The sequence below is a fragment of the Lynx rufus genome, unplaced genomic scaffold (genome assembly GCF_022079265.1).
Source record: "Lynx rufus isolate CCGP_SWC_20201006 ecotype Redwood Valley unplaced genomic scaffold, mLynRuf1.p SCAF_2, whole genome shotgun sequence".
In the NCBI taxonomy this organism is placed as follows: Eukaryota; Metazoa; Chordata; class Mammalia; order Carnivora; family Felidae; genus Lynx; species Lynx rufus.
Window position 1 is genome coordinate 193828189 of NW_025814834.1, and position 16969 is coordinate 193845157.

Consider the following 16969-nt stretch of genomic DNA (forward strand, 5'->3'; position numbering starts at 1 on the left):
CAGTTCAGTGAATTGTGCACACGGATGGATTCGGGCAGGAAACGTGAGTGACCGGTGCTGAGTTCCTTCTGAATCTGCAGGAGGATTTTCCTGGAAATCTTTAGAGGGAGCTGTGAGGGCTTGGGCTGCAGGCAGAAGTCTGGCATGGCAGGGAGGAGGGGTGGTGGGAGGGGGGGAAGGAGGGAGGCCGGGGTGGTGGGGGGGACACAGACATGGGGGAGGTGCAAACACATTTCACTGGTGCTGCAGACTCCCCAGTGGTGTCAGGAATTCCCCGAGGCAGGAGGGCCGGGGGTCTCGAGCAGCCCGGCCTGAAAATGGGCTGGCGTCTCCGCCCTGGAGCCAGCTGCGACTGCTCCGACTGACTGCTCCGGAGGCCCCACGAAGGGCTGATGTGCCCTGAGGCCTCATGAAAGATTTAAGGCTGGGGAGCCTCTCAGGCTGCTTGGAGAGAAAGCGCAGGAAGAGGGGGAAGACACTCAGCCCCTTTCTACTGACAGCCTTGTGCAGCTCTGATTCCTGCGCCAGCCCAGCCCGTGGCTCCCGGAGGACCCGCTCCGCGCAGCGTCTGTACTTGGAGTTGAAAGGGTTCTCAGAAAGCACTTAGTTGGGCCAGAGCCTGCGGGGTGCAGTGGGGGCGCTTGAACATTGTTTTTTTTTTTTCAAGCCGGTCACTGTCTCCCCCGGCCCCTCCCAGTCCTGCGGGATCGGGCAGGAGCTGCGAAACGCAGAGCCCAGGGCAAAGCAGGGCCACTTTGTCCAAGGTCAACCGGGAGCGGCCTGCAGCATCTTTCCACAGACCCGGTGCTGGGGTGGCCGCTCCGCCTGCTGCTGGCTTCAAGAGGGCCAGGGTTAGGTCAGACCCCCCTCTCCAACCTCCTTAACCAAGGTAGCGGAGCGCATCTAACATGAAACCAAGAGCAACCTGACGTTCCGTCCTCGTTTGCCTTCGTGTGAAATGTGGTGTGGTGTCTTCAGCAGCTCTGGCAAAAGGGATGTCTAGCCAGCACTGACACAACACTTACTAGCTGAAAGTGAAGTCCTTCCCAATGCTATCCCCATTTTACAGGTTAGAACACCGAGGCCCAGAGAGGCTAATTTGCCCAAGGTGTTGAAGCTCAGATTTGAATCCGGATACACGTTATTTTAAAATGTATTATTTAGGGGCGCCTGGGTGGCTCAGTCGGTTAAGCGGCCGACTTCGGCTCAGGTTATGATCTCTCGGTCCGTGAGTTCGAGCCCCGCGTCGGGCTCTGTGCGGACAGCTCAGAGCCTGGAGCCTGTTTCAGATTCTGTGCCTCCCTCTCTCTGACCCTCCCCTGTTCATGCTCTGTCTCTCCCTGTCTCAAAAATAAATAAATTTTTAAAAAAGTTAAAAAAATTAAAAAATAAATAAATAAAATGTATTATTTAAAAATTTTTTTATCATTTATTTATTTTTGAGAGAGTGAGACAGAGCATGGGAAGACAATTTTTTAAAAATGTTTATTTATTTATTTTGAGACAGAGAGAAAGAGAGAGAGTCCCAAGCAGGCTCTGCGCTGACAGCAGACTTGGGGCTCGGACTCACAGACCGTGACATCATGAGCGTGGCCTTGGGCCAGCGATCAGGATGCCTCCTAGCTCGGGTTCTGCTTCTGCCCCACAGGGAGCACACACTTCCCCCCGGGTGCTCTTGTAGGCTGACCTGTGTTCTAAGAAGATGATCCATGGTTTACTGTGCTACAGGTATAAAGTCCTCCCCAGAGGAGAGGGGGTTTTAGAAGATGAATATTCTAGAAGGACTAGCGCACTTTGCCTCACTGTGGGGACCTTGACCAGGGACCTCGCAGGGGCACGCTCCCTGTTCTAGACACGGCTCCTTTTCTTCCGCCAAACCTTCGTCCTGGCTGTGCGTTGGGAATCACTTCTCTGCTTTTGCACATCATGTCAATAACTATTGAATTGAGACGTGAGCTTGGAGAGAGGGCAATTGTTGAAATGGCCTCTGGCAGACAAAGCCATTCTGGGATGTCTCAGATTCGATTTAGATCGACTTTTAACTCTGGGATCAAGAAGGGCGGCATAAATGTATGCCTCTTCACTCCCATTTTGCAGAAAGTAAAAATGAGGTACCTGGAAGGCCTACCCAGCCGGGGGTAGAGCTGGAAAGTCCGACTTGCAACATGGGACACACCTCACTTCCTGCTCAAGATTTGGCCTCAGGCCAGGATCTTTCCCTGGGCGGTGCCGGGGAGTTGACTCAAACGGGCACAGCCTTGTGAATCACCCGAGGACCCAGAGGAACCAGATGCTGCCGCGCGTGACCCCCGGGGCCCCTCTCCTCTGAGCTGGGCCTTCCCTCTGTCGGTCCCTGATCCCTGCTTGGCGATACTCCAAAATGGTCTGCCTGGCCCTCTGGCAAAGTGTCACCTCCATATCCTATAGGTCAGAGCTAGAAGGGCATCCCCGCGGGAGAGGGGAAACTGAGGCCCAGAAAGGGGGAGGGGCTCTGCCCAAGGTCGCTCTGCAGGAGTCCTCCGTGAGCCCGTGTCCCTTGCCGTTTTTTTTGCCAAGCTGGTCCTCATGAACAAGGCTTGTTCCTCATTCCTCTTCCCGTCAGGTAATAACTTGTCTTGTTTAAACTGTCTCTAGGATTAGTCAAACAATCAGAGATCACAGCCAACAGCCACCCTGTTCTCTCATTACCGGGTGCCCGTAATTAATATTTATAAACCGAGAGGGTGCTTGTCTTTCTTTGCTGAGAAGGAATTCAGTATTTCCAGTCAGTGCAAACATACGGCCTCTTGTTCCCCATCACGGAGAAGGAGCTGGGCTACTTTAGCAAATGGACTTGTAATTGTAGCTGATGGGAAAACTGAACCCCCTGGGGGTGGAGGTGCAGGGGACGGAGAAAGGGGAGACAGGCCAGGAGAGAGGGACAGAGACACAGAGAATGCTAGAGTCACAGAGACACGGAGACGGAGAAGGAAGAAAATGGAAAACATGAGCAAGAGAGAGAAGGACCTAATGAGCCCGGAGAGAAAAGAGATTCAGCCGGAGACCCGGGGGGAGAGGGGGTGAGACCTACACAGGAGGCGGGGACAGAGGCACGGGGACACAGAAAGCTTCAGAAGCAGAGGAGAGAAGAAAGCCAGAGAAGGAGAACAAGTGGGCAGAAGCCCATTGAGAGCAACAGGAAGACAGAACATCCAGAGAGAGACAGAGGGACGGCAGAGTGGCTGGCGGGGGGCGGAGGCGGCAGAGTCCTTGGGCTATTTGCCACTGAGTAGGCAGCACCTGGCGTAGAGCCTGCACATAGTAGGCGCTCAGCCAGCTCATGGCCGGACCCCAGTTGCTCACCCAGCACCAGATCCTGGCATAATCTCCCCAACACAGGACGCTGACATCTAAGAGATGCCCACCCCACCCCCACCCCGACCCCCCAGCACCTGGCAGGAGTCCCCGGCCTGGGGGTGGACCAGACATGGTGCTGAATGAGTCAAGCAGGGGAGTAAACGAATCCCAGCCTCCGGACCTTTACCTGTGCTCTGCCCTGCCTGTGACCGGCGGGGGGCAGGGGAAGGAGAGCACTGGGCCGGGAGTCAGGAAATCTGGTTCCTGACTCAGCTGCTGATCACTGACTTGGGCAAGTCTATTTACTTCCTCGTGCCTCGCTTTCCCCGTTAGATGCATCGTGCCTCAGTTTCCCCATCTGCTGGATGAAGGTTGGTTCCAGGCAGTCTCTCAGGTTTCCTCCGGGCCCAAGGTTCCCTGACTTAGTCTCTCCCATCTCACAACCAGCTCAGATGGGCCCCTCATAGTCCCCAGTCCAGCCCAGCCCAGCCACCCTCCTCAGGCTCACCTGAGCCATGGGGAGGGCTGTCCTGGCAAGGACGGATTCTTCTTCCCGGGGCTGCCTGCGGCTCTCTGATTTGCACATCAGAACCCAGGGCCTTGGTGCAGCAGCTGGAGAAGAGGCAGCGGCAGTAAAGAGGGGCTCTCAGGAGCCATGAACTTGACCCTGGGAAAGCGGATGCCGCATGGTTATTCATGAGGACTGAGGCAAGGCAGTAGCGTGTGTGAGGAGTGGGGAGAGGGCAGAACTGAGAAGCTGGGAGCTGCCATAGTTAAAAAAAGGCCAGAGACCTCGGAGGAAGATGTTTAAACCAGCCCCTGGAAGCCCCTTTATTTTACAGGCAGGGAAAAGTGCTTGGTAGCAAACCACTCCTAGACCTCAGGGGCTTACACCCCCAGTCATTTGTGTTCCTAGATCTGTGGGTCAGCGGATCTGGGCTGAACTTGGCTGGGGGTGGCTCTGTCTCACATGTCTGTCCTCCCCCGTCTCGAGACCAGTCTGCGAGCCTGGCGCATCGTTGCCGGCACGGTGGCCGGGCTGTAGGAAGGGAAGCGGAGGCACACGAGGTCTCTTGAGACCTAAGCTTGGAGCTGGCAGACGCCCCCTCGCACCTTGCTCTACTGGCTGAAGCAAGTCACGTTGCCAAACTCAAATTAAGAGGTGGGGAAATACATCCCACCCACAGAGAGAGGGCACCGCAAAGTTCACGGCAAAGGGCACAAGTGCAGGAAGAAGCGAGGCGCTGAGGCGGGTGATGTAATCTACCAGAGCACCTGCTTGGCGCCAGGCACTGTGCTCGGAGCTAGGGACTCACCGTGAACAGGACAGCAGAGATGACTGTCCTCACGGGCTTCCATAGACACGCGAACAAATGAATGAAGTCACACAGCATGAGATTGCAACAGAGGAAATCACAGAGGGGTGTGATGGGGAGAAACTGAGGCACCACTCACGCTGGTGTGATGGGCTGGGACAGCCTCTCTGAGGAAGTGGTGTTTGGACAGAACCAAAGGGTAGGGATAAAGAGATGGGAGAAGGGTATCTTGGACCGAGGACACGGCAGGTGTAGCCTCCAAATTCAGTGTTCTCTCCAAGTGACGCTCCTGCCTCTTGGGCGAGGGAACCCTGGGGATCCTGCGGGCGACCCCTTTCCTCCATCACTGTGGCCGCCACCCTGATCACCTCTCTCTGGATGACCGATAGCCCCTCAGCTGGGCTCCCACCTTCCCCCTCTCTACTTCTGTTTGGTACACCCCCCATTTCAAGCCCCCTTTGTAAACCGTGAACCTATATCTTGACTTGCTCAAAGCCCCGTAGGGCTTCTGAGAGCCAGGTTGCCATCCAAACCCCTGAGCCTCAGGTTTGTGGCTCTGTATAAACCATCCCAGCTCCCTCTGCAACTTTATCTCCTGTCCCGACCCCCTTGCTCCCTTGTCTCCTGCCAGGTAGAACTTACTTCTGAGCGCTCTCTGGCCTCTGTGACTTCTGCCTGTGTTGCCTGTCTCTCTTGCCTGTCCAACTAACTCTTGGTCCCCTTCGAGACCGAACTCAAACGTCAACCCCTCTGTCAGGTCTTCCCTGGTCCCCTCTTCTGGGATCCTGCAGTGTGCCCTGTTCAACACCTATTCTGGCTCTTGCCAGTCGGGGTTGACGTTGTCTGGGGGACGTGCCAGCGGCAGCTTTCGGGCCCAGGGCTCCTGCCTCTGAGTTCAGTGCTCTGTCTCCCAAGCCAGTTAGTTGCCTCTGGGGTAAGGGAAGCCAGGATGGCTTTGGATGACCCCTTTGCTCCATCCCCGATACCATGGTCTATGGCTGCAACCGGGCTGTGAGCTTCTCGAGGGCTGGGGCCGCATCTTAACCATCTCCGTGTCCCCGATGCCAGGCCAGGGACTGGCTGTCCCAGAGGAGGGCTCAGCCGATGTTTGGTGTGACCGTATAAGGCACTGGCGTGTTTGAGGTAGCACCGTGGGCTGCCCGGAGGAAACTCTTCAACATTTCTCCAGTTGCAGGAAAATCCACACTCTGCCCTCTATGGTCTGGTTCAGGTGGCAGGCAGGGTCTTGGGACGTGTAGCAGGGACAGAGGCCTACCAGGCCCCCAAACAGGCACTGGCTGAGGGAGATCTCTATTTGCCTTCAAGTCTAAGGCAGCAGGACTTGGGGCCATGGTCATGAGTCTCTACCAGCTTTTAGGGACAAAATTTGCAGTGAGTAGCCGAGTGCCTGGCACAGAGTGCGGTCCGTGAGTTGTTAAATGAACTGTACGAAGACCTACGAATGCTTCTGAGCACCTAGAGCTTGGTTCTCAGCCCTGATGTTAGAGCCACCTGGGGAGCTTCAAAAACAAACCAGAGCCTGGCTCCACCCAGGCAACTAAGTCAGAATCTGGGGCTAGGGCTTAGGCATGCCATTTCTCAAAAAGTCCTCTATCAAGGTAGCCTTCGTGGCTCTAACAAACCTTTAAAGTCTTTTTTTTTTTAACGTTTATTTATTATTGAGAGAGAGACACACATACACAGAGCATGAGCAGGGGAGGGGCAGACACAGAATCCGAAGCAGGCTCCAGGCTCCGAGCGGTCAGCACAGAGCCCGACGCGGGGCTCGAACTCACAAACCGTGAGATCATGACCTGAGCCAAAGTCGGTCGCTCAACCGACTGAGCCACCCAGGCGCCCCAACAAACCTTTAAAATCTTAACGGCCTAATGTGGGAGAAGGATTTCTTGCTTCTGTAAAGTTCATCCTGCCTGGTGGTTATTACGTTCCATGCAGTCACTCGGGTCCCCATTGGTGGAGGCTCTGTCATCGTCAACTCATGGCTTCCAGGGTCACGTGGACTTCAACATCTAGTCATGGCTTCCAGGGTCACGTGGACTTCAACATCTAGTCATGGCTTCCAGGGTCACGTGGACTTCAACATCTAGTCAGCAGGTGGAGGGCTGCTCGGGAGGATTTTTATGCGCCAGCTATGGACGCGATGTACATGATTTCCACCCACGTTCCGTTGGCAACAGCTTGGTCAGTGGTCCCAGCTCTACGCAAGGGAAATTGGAAATCTCGTCCTTGGCGGGGAGGCCACTTCCTAGCCACACTAGGAGGGAATCATAAGCTTGGTGGCCAGCTGGCCTCTCTGTCACAGCTTCCTGGATGATTCTAATGCGTGGCAGGGTTGAGAACCACTGGCCCAGAGCTTCACGGCATGATGCGAATGCTGTTCCAACTCTTCCCCGCCCAATCTCTAGTGCAATGGAGCTGCAGATGAACTTCCTCCTGGGTGGCCATGCCTTTCAACATCACGGTGTTTCTCGGAGCCCAGACAGGATGGGCGGGAACCACAGAGAGTCTCAGGATGTAGCCCTCTTCCTCTGGGGAAGTACACACCAGGGAGTCGTGGCAGACAAGCCTGGAACAGATGGAGTCAGAGCCTGGGGAACGTAATAAAGACCTGAGAGGCTTGGCCTCTATTCTGAAGCCATCAAAGCTTTGGAAACTTGCAAGCGACAGGCTGAGAATGCGCTTTAGGAGGGTTAATATGGTGAAAGGGGGTGTGCAGAAGCCTGGAGGAGATGATGATGCTGGTCCATTGTGTTTGGATTAAACTTCCTGCACGGTCTTGCCTGGTCTGGGGTGTCCTCAGCGCCCAAGAGAAAAAGATGGCCCTGAATCCTGCCTCACCTCCAACGCCCCCTTCCGGGAGGCCTTCCTTCTACTCTTCCTGATTTGCCACCCTGAGACTATTCAGAGGAATATATTATAGTCTCTGGAAGCAATTCTATAAAAGAAATGTCTAATGTTTTCTGCCATGGGAGTGCTATCGTAAGAACTATTTATAACCTCCCAAGGGGAGGTCTTTGTGGGTGAAACACTCTTTTGGATACGCAGGTCTGGTTGGTTTGAAAGGGAAAATCAGTATTTTATAGTTAAATTCGTTCACTCGTTCATCCCACAAATATTTATGGAGCCCAAGTCCTATGCCGGGCACTGGGACACAAGAGTGAGGAGGACAGGCATAGAGTTCCCTGCCCTCATGAACCTTGTGGCTTTTCTCTCCTTTGCTTAGGATCCAGATTGCGTCCATTTGCAGATGGGCCTACATGTTTCTAAATGCTCTATTACTGAGTCCCATTTAGGTCTTTTCAAATTGGAGCAATACACTGGCATCCTTTGATAGAGACCTAATCGGAACACAGCACAAAGGTACCTTTACAGCATGTGGAATAAACAAAACAATTTTCTCTTGAGAAAGTGTTTGTAAGGTATTCAGGCTTAGAAAATTGTGCCTAAAGATGGTGAAAGTCACTGGAATAGTTTCTGTGCAGGCAATGGTTTGTTCATAATACTCCATTTCAGCCAGACTTAATAGCCTTAGCAGTTTTTTTTTTAAATGTTTATTGTGTTTCTGATTATCAAAGTAATATGTACTCATTGTAAAACATTGAGAAATAACCAGCAGTAACATTTTGGTGTTTTTCCTTCCAGTTTTTCTTTTAATGGTTACATTAGAAAAAAGTCACCATCAAAACATTACATTATAAGCATTCCCTCATTTTATTAGCATTTATCATACGCATCTTTTAAAATGACTACTTAGCATTGGACTACATGATTCTATCATGATTTACTTACCTAATTCTCTATGTGAAGCATTTAGGTTGTTTCTTGTTTTTTGATATTGTAAGCGATGCTGTGTTCTGTGTCTTCACGCATGAAATTCTGTCTGCTTCTCGGATAATTCCTTCAATATCTATCCCTTTAGAAATTAAGGCACCCAGTTAAAAAATGAGCAATTTAAAGACACGCATCAGGAATGAGATATGTAGATAGCTGTAAACACACAAGAAGCTGTTCAACATTGTTACTCATTATAGAAATGTACATGAAAACCACAATGAGATTCCACTCTACACCAAGTGGATAGAAGTACAAAGACACTGTCAAGTGTTGGCCAAGAGAGGAAGCAACTGGACCTCTCAGACGTTGCTGGTGCAGTTGAACGTGGTACAGACATTTTGGAAAGTGGTTTTTACTCAAGTTAAAGACACACTTACACTTTGACCCAGAAATTTCACTTCTAGGTACACACTCAAGAGGAATGAGTGTATGTCCATAAAAAGGCATATACAAGAATATGCATGGCGGCTCTATTCCTCATAGCCCCAGACTGGAAATAATCTAAATAACCACTGATAGTTAAATGGATAAACAAATCATCCTACGTTCATACAGTGGATGATTATTCAGCCAGAAAAAGGAGCAAACTACTGGCACAGGCAACCACATGGATGGATTTCACAGGTATTATGTTGAATGAAAGAAAGCCAGAAAAATTCTTTGTGTGGCCTCATTTATATGAACTTCAAGAACAGGCAAAATGAGTTCATGTTTATCTATTTTTTGTTTTTTTATTCTTTATTTTTGAGAGAGATGGAGAGTGCACATGTACGCTCATGAGTCAGGGAGGGGCTGAGGGAGAGAATCTTGTTTTTTTACATTTATTTATTTTGAGAGAGAGAGAACAAATGGGGGAGGAGCAGAGAGAGAGAGAGAGAAAGAGCACTGTCAGCACAGAGTCCAATGTGGGGCTCGAACCCATGAACTGTGAGATCATGACCTGAGCCGAAGTCAGATGCTTAACTGAGTGAGCCACCCAGGCGCCCCAAGGAAGAGAATCTTAAGCAGGTTCCACTCTCAGTGCAGAGCCTGACACGGAGCTTGATCCCATGATCTTGGGATCAGGGCCTGAGTTGAAATCATGAGGCAGACTCTCAACCCACTGAGCCACCCAGGTGCCCCAGAGTTAATGTTTATTGAAACCAGAATGGCGATTACTTCTGGGGGGAGATACAAACTCAAACAGCGTATGATAGAAGCTTCCAGGGTGCTAGAAATGTCCCTTATCTTGATCTTGGTGGAGATTACATGAATGTAGAGAACAGGAAAAACAATATCAAGCAACACAATGAAACCAAATACACTTTATATGCTTTGCTGTTGTGTGGGTTACCCTTCAATAAAAAAAAGAAAGAAATTAGGATGATCTTTCGATGATATTACTGCCAGGAGTTCAGAAATTCTGGAATCTAGCCTTCCCCATCATGGCTCATCTGCCTTTGAAGATGCAAAGCAGCAATACACCAGGAACGACGGAACTGGGATCAAGAGCCACTTTGTTCATAACCAGATGAACACCCCAAGTCCCAAATTCTGAACTCTAATGCAAGGCTGAGTTGGGGTGTCTGTTAATGAGGGTTCTCTAGAGAAATCGAACCAATAGGGTATGTATGTATGTAAGAAGAGATTTATTATAAGGACTTGGCTCACATAATTATGGAGGCTGAGAAGGTGCACAGTCTGCTGTCTGCAGGCTGGAGACCCAGGAAAGCTGGTAGTGTGATTCAGTCCCAGTCCAAAGGCTGGATGACCGGGAGCACCACTCACGGAGAAGATCAATGTCCCAGCTCAAGCAGTCAGGCAGGAAAGGCTGAATTCTTCCTTCCTCCACCTTTTATTCTATTCAGTCCCTCAGTGGGTTGGATGATGCCTACCCACACTGGGAGGACAAACCATTTGAACCGAGTCCGTGATTCAAATGCTAATTTCATCCAGAAGCACCCCTAAATAGCGTTTAGCCAAACCTCTGGGCCCCCCATGATCAACCAAGTTGACACCTAAAATTGACCTTCACGGGGTATGTGGTTTAACCTCGAGGCTCGAGTGGGGCCAAGACACCCCCTTCCCCTTGGGTCTGAGTGTTGGGGCAATAGCCTCAAGTGTGCTCCTACTCCAACTCACCGGGTAGGAGGCACCACCAGGAGCATGCCACAGGGATGCTGGCTTCAGTGCCCCGCTGCTAATGGACGTGGACTGACCGATGCCTCATGCTCTGACCAATCCGATGCAACCTCCCCTTCTTTCTTGGGCATAAAGGGATTGGGCACAAAGGGGTGTCTGGCATAGGGGGAGGGGCTGAAGCATCGCTTCCCACTCCTGATTCCAAGGAGATAAAGGGAATTAATATTCTGAAGGTTTTTGTCAAGCTGTCCTCCAGAAAGCTCGTCTCAATTTCCACCGTTACCAATAACACCCAGGAATGTGCATCTCACCACATCTTTGCCAAGACCAAGTATTATTATTTTGTGAGGCAGGCGATGAAACCTCGAGGCGCTTGCCTTAAACATCACCTCTAGAAACCTAAGTTGCTCTGACTCTGATCCGGCTGGGTAAAAAGAGACTAGTCACTCCTGCCACAGTGGGTTAGTTCTGGGATGGAGGGAAGATTCCAAACCAGACCAGAACATGGACCCAAAGACACTATGGTGGGTGCTCTTGTTGGGTGGACTGACCGTTAAGCCCTCTCTCTGGGTACCATTCAGGTACACACAAACAACCAGAGGCAGGTGGCTAGAACTCAGTTGCACTGAGAGCAGGTGGACTTATTTCTTTCTATTTCAATGGCGCTCTGTGCCCATAGCAGCCCAAAAGATTGTTCCCTTGTGACCTGTTCCATCAAGTGTCTTGATGATAAACCCCGAACACCAAAGAAATCTTCCAAGAGTCCCGTGTTTTCCTCTGTACAGACCCAAGCCACATGAGCACCCCCTCCCCCACCAGAGGTTTTCTAATTTCGCCCACACAAAAATGGCCCTGTGGTTGTTGTAATTGGCATTCCTTTAACTACTTCCTTCCTAGGCTTGTTGGCTCTCCACTTCTGTGGACTCACTGTTTCTGTCCTGCACCAGTTCCTCCCCAGAGGGTTTCCTGGTGCCTTTGGCCTCAAGAGCGTCCCTTCCTTTCTCCGGGTGGGGTGTGGTCTCAGCCGGCACGGGCCTCTTGGGTCCTGAGCCATTTCGAGTGTGCTGGGTGTATTTTTGTTGGTGGTGGTAGCACTCGGCATTTTTGTCTACAAGTACTTTCCCGGGAAGCTGTGTCAGCCCCGCAATTAGCTCCCTCAATCAGGAAAGCGGCTCATCGTGAGATTAGACACATCTCAGTGGCTGATTGCCGGGAATTTGGGAGAGAGCTGGCGGGGGATAATCTCCCGCTTTCTCTCTTTCTCTGTGTCTTTTTTCCTGTTTCCATTTTAAATAACTGCTTGATTGTAAAGAGGGATGATTCACTACTCGAGATTTCTTCTGTAACTTAGTGGGGAGGTTAAGAGAAAGGAACTACCCCCTCCCCCCCTCCCCCCCACCCCCACTCCCAAGTCCCAGATCCCTTCTGTTCTATTTGCTCCCCTGGGAAGGCAGGAAGAGGGCAGAAGAGAATACAGCTCTGTCTGGCCTTCCCCACACTCCCCCGGAAAACCAGAGAGCCTCCTTCACCCTGACCCTGGCTCTGGGAACCCACTTCCTCATTGTAAATCTCCTCCTACCCCCCACCCCACCCTGCCTCATCCAGCTCCAGGAACTTCCGTCTCTCACTGTCAAAAATACTTTCTGACTGCAAATCCTCTTCCTGAATTTTATTTTGTTCAGTCGTCAAGAGCAATTTATTCCCTGTCCTCTCTGATGCCTTCTTCTGCGGACACTGGCCAGCCTTCTCCTCCCTCCTCTCGTTCCTTCCTCCTTTCCTCCCTCCCTTCCCTTCCCTTTCTCTCCTTCCCTTCCTCCAACAAATATTTCTGGAGAACCTAGCATGTGTCATGCATCGCTCTAGGCACTGAACGGACCAGACACAGTCCTTGCCCTCATGGAGTTTACATTCAACTTGGGGAACCAGACGATAAAATAAATAACGCGAATCCACTTATATTGTGACGGCAGGTAGTGATCAACAGAAAAAGGCAGAGCAAGAAGGTAAATAGCAACGAGGGACCTCCCTGAGGAGGTCCCTCTTAGCAGAGAGCTGAATGAGGTGAAGGAAAGGGTCACATAGATATCCCCAGCTGAGAGAGCAAGTGCCAAGGCCCCGAGGCAGGAACATCCTGGTGCGTTATGGCAGGAGCACCGAAAATGAAGAACAGAGATTTGGCAGTGAGGCCAGAGATGAACAAGGACCAGACCCTGCAGGGTCTAGTAGGTCACAAACAAGACTCCGTTGTTTTTGTTTTTTTTTTTTTAATTTTTTTTCAACGTTTTTTATTTATTTTTGGGACAGAGAGAGACAGAGCATGAACGGGGGAGGGGCAGAGAGAGAGGGAGACACAGCATCAGAAACAGGCTCCAGGCTCCGAGCCATCAGCCCAGAGCCCGACGCGGGGCTCGAACTCCCGGACCTCGAGATCGTGACCTGGCTGAAGTCGGACGCTTAACCGACTGCGCCACCCAGGCGCCCCGAAGACTCCGTTTTTTTATTCTACGTAGAATGAGAAGCTACCGACAGTTTTTGAGCAGAGGAGCGTCATGATCTGAGTTGGGTTTTGAAAGCCACATCTGGTTGCTCTCTGCTGATTAGACGGTAGAGGGGCAAGAGTGGAAGCAGGGAAATAACCCAAATAGCCCTTTTTCCTCTCAGCAAGATAACCCCCTCCCTCCAGCTGACAACCGGGAACAGATTCAGCTAGGAGCGTCACACGCAGCACTGTTGGTGAGGCAGAACCCAGAAGCCACCAAGGTGTAATCTGTCTTTTACAAAGAGAGGAGTTAAAAGGACGGAGGATAAAATTCAGCCCAGTGTTTTTTTGTTTGTTTGTTTTTAGAAGCATCTACTGATAATTTTTTTCTCTTTCAGATGTTTTGTTGATCAAATTATATTCTTGACATTTTGGGGACCTTCTATGTTTTCCCAAATGCCGCTTAATGATGCCAGAGTGCAATCAAGACTAATTTGTTGGCAGAAATAATGGGCAGTTGTTAGGTTCTACGAAGGAACAGACCTAGGCGCTCTGATTATTATTATCCTTGTTATTGAGGCCATTATTATTGCTCGAAGCATGTGTCAGGCTCAAAGAAGCAGGAGGGAAGATGAAAAACATCTGGGCAGGGAAAAGAAGGTGCCTCCGAGGAAGTCAGAGGTCCTCAGACTTGGAGTCACAGAGTGTGGATCTCACCAGCCCCACCTGCTCCTTGTGTGACCTTGCACGAGGGCCTTGACCCCAGCCAGCCTCAGTCTTCTCATCTGGGAGCTGGGCATGTTAACATTACCTCTATCGTTGGATTGTTGAGGAGGAACCGTGATGAAATATTCAAGTTCGTGTCAGAGAGATGGAGTATTGGATCACTCAGGATTAAGTTGGGTTGTGACAGACTCAAAATCACAGTGGCTTAGATGAACAGATATTTCTTTCTTTCACCTGCAAGTCTGATACAGGCAATGCAAGGCTGTTGCCAAGTCTGCTCCATCAAGCCCTCAGGGACCCAGGCTCTTTCTAGCTCCCTGGTCTAAAACAGTGGCCAAAGTTCCACCTGTCATACCTACTGTGCGGGAAGCAGGGTAAAGAAGACAGACAAAAGCGGGAGTCAAGAACACATGCCAGCTGCCTTTAAGGAAGGCTCCCAGAGCCACCACAGGAGCCTTCCACTTCCGTTGCATTAGCTGGAACTCAGTCACATGGCCCTATCAAGCTGCAAGGGATGCTGGGAGATGTAGTCTTTGCTCTGGGAAGCCTTTTGTCCTGCCAAAAAACTGGGGATTCTAAGATAATGGGGAAAAGAGAGATCAGATGTTAGGAGATAAGTGGAGGTCTCCCCCACAGGTGGGAGGAATAAGAAGGAGAAGGTAGGGAGACACCCCCCCAAACATCAGGTTTTATTTCTCCTTCTCCCTCTCTTCTCTCTCTCTCTCTCTCTCTCTTTAATGCTTATTTATTTTTGACAGAGAGAGAGAGAGAACACAAGCAGGAGAGGGGCAGAGAGAGGGAGACACAAAATCCCAAGCAGGCTCCAGGCTGTCAGCACAGAGCCCAATGCAGGGCTCGAACTCACAAACTGTGAGATCATGACCTGAGTTGAAGTCGGACGCTTCACTGACTGAGCCATCCAGGTGCCCCGCCTCCCTCTCTTCTCCATAGCCAGTCAACCACCAAGCCTGTTGGCTCTACATCCTAAACTTCTCTAAATCCACCCTTTGCCCTCAGTCTCCGTGGAAAGAGCCCTAGGCCAGACTTCACCGTCATTCTCTCGGACCATTACAAAGGCTCCTCACTGCCCTTCATCCCACCGGTGGTCCCTCTTTACTAATGAGCTGTCTGTGACTGAGATCCGATGGGGTTCCCACTGCTTACAGGACAGAATCCAATCCCCTGAGCTCAGCCTTCAAGGCCCTTCAGGGTGGTCCTCTGTTTCTCATTGCTTCTACTCATATAACTTTCCTGGCAGCCGAGCAGAATATTCTGCTGGTAGCTGAATAAGCCACCTTTTCTGTCTTTGAGCTTGCTTTTTGTCCTTTACCCCTTTCTCTCTTTCCTGCTCGGAAAGCTCCTATTCATGCTTTAAAACCCACCTCCCTTGCGTTACCATTGGAGAGAAGGGTGGCTGATTCCTCCAGGCTGTGTTTTCCGGACTCCTGGCGAGCTGGCTTTCGGCTGGCTTTAGAGGATTAGAAGCACTGGCAGGAGACTGGAGGGTAGCCCGGAGAAGCTCGGACGGTTTCTCACCTCTTCTCTGCCTGGGCTAACATCTCCGGCAGCAGCTACATCTCCTGCCGGACAGTGCGCCCCTCTGTGGTTCCGGATTCTGCTGGGCAGCTTTCCTGGGCGTCTGGCTCCCTGCAGGGCAACTCTGTTTCCGGGATCTCGTAAAACCATCTCCTCTCACCGTCCTCCCATTCCTGGGGTGCTGGCGGCTTCCTGCTGTTACTAATTTTTGGATAACGCTAATTTGACTTCTCACCTGTTCCATCACCTGTGTAACCAGTCTCCTGCTCTAAGTTCCCACTGTGCAAAATGCCTAGAATAGTTTCTGTTTTCTTTTTCCTTAAAAAAATTTTTTTAATGTTTATTTATTTTTGAGAGAGAGAGATAGAGCGTGAGCAGGGGAGGGGCAGAGAGAGAGGGAGACACAGAATCCGATGCAGGCTCCAGGCTCTGGGCTGTCAGCACGGAGCCTGATGTGGGGCTCGAACTCATGAACCATGAGGTCGTGACCTGAGCTGAAGTTGGACGCTTACCCGACTGAGCCACCCAGGCGCCCCCTCCCCAGTTTCTGTTTTCTGAACCAGACCCTAAATGAGCCAACTGCCTGGCACAGCATCTGGCCTACAGGGTGTGTTCAATCAATAGCTGTTGAATGAACAAATGAATGGAGCTTCCCTACCCCACCTAACCATGAGCTTCCCCGGTTCCCATGTCATTGCTTTATTACAGCATGCTTGAACCTGTTTGTTGACTCATCTGTCTCCCCCATAAGACGTAGCTGGTAGTTGGGGATGTGGACACAAATATACAGGCGTCCTGACTCCTGAGAATGTTTCTTCTACTTTCTGTACCTGAGAGCTGGGAAGGAAAGGAGAGGGGAACGGAATGGAGAGAGGTGGAGGGTTCTCTACGGGTCTCTCTGCCTCTCTTATTTTAAACACAGGGCTTTGCTTCTGGGTTCAGGCGAGGATTTATGAGTGTGTTTAGGCAGTAACACGAGGGGACCTTTGGCGAGAAATGTTCCCTGTCACGCTCTGACAGCCTACGGAGGGAGGCAGCTGAAAACATCAGGAAGGAGATTTGTCTTGCGCTGGTAGAGGTCCCAGCCCAACCTTGCCACCCTTCAAATGCCACCTGGAAACGCCTGGGGGAAGAGTGGGGGGCTCCTGCCTTTTGGGTGGCATTGTCAGAGAGGAAGCACTCTGATGAGTTTTCTCAAAGTTTAGTTTGGGCTTCACTGAAGACAGAGCAAGGCAGTGAGGTTTTTAAACTCCATTTGGAAGGATTTGGATCAGACATTAGGAGGAGCTGTCGTCTGATCCTTCGTGATGATGTGAAGCTAGACTCAGGTGCAGACCTCATTATTATCTCCTACCAGTCTCCCGGTTCTCTCCACTCTGGCCAAGCTGGCCTTCATTTTGTCCCTTGAATGTGCCTCAGGACCTTTGCACTCATTGTCTTCTCCACCACGTCTGTCCTTCCCCTTCATTCCTGGATGCTCTTCATTCAGATCTCAGTTCACATGTCGCCTCCTCAGGGAAGCATCCCCTGCCCGCTCCATAGAAAGTAGCTGCACGCAATCAGTCACTCCCAAACCATTGCCTGGTTTTATTTCTTTATT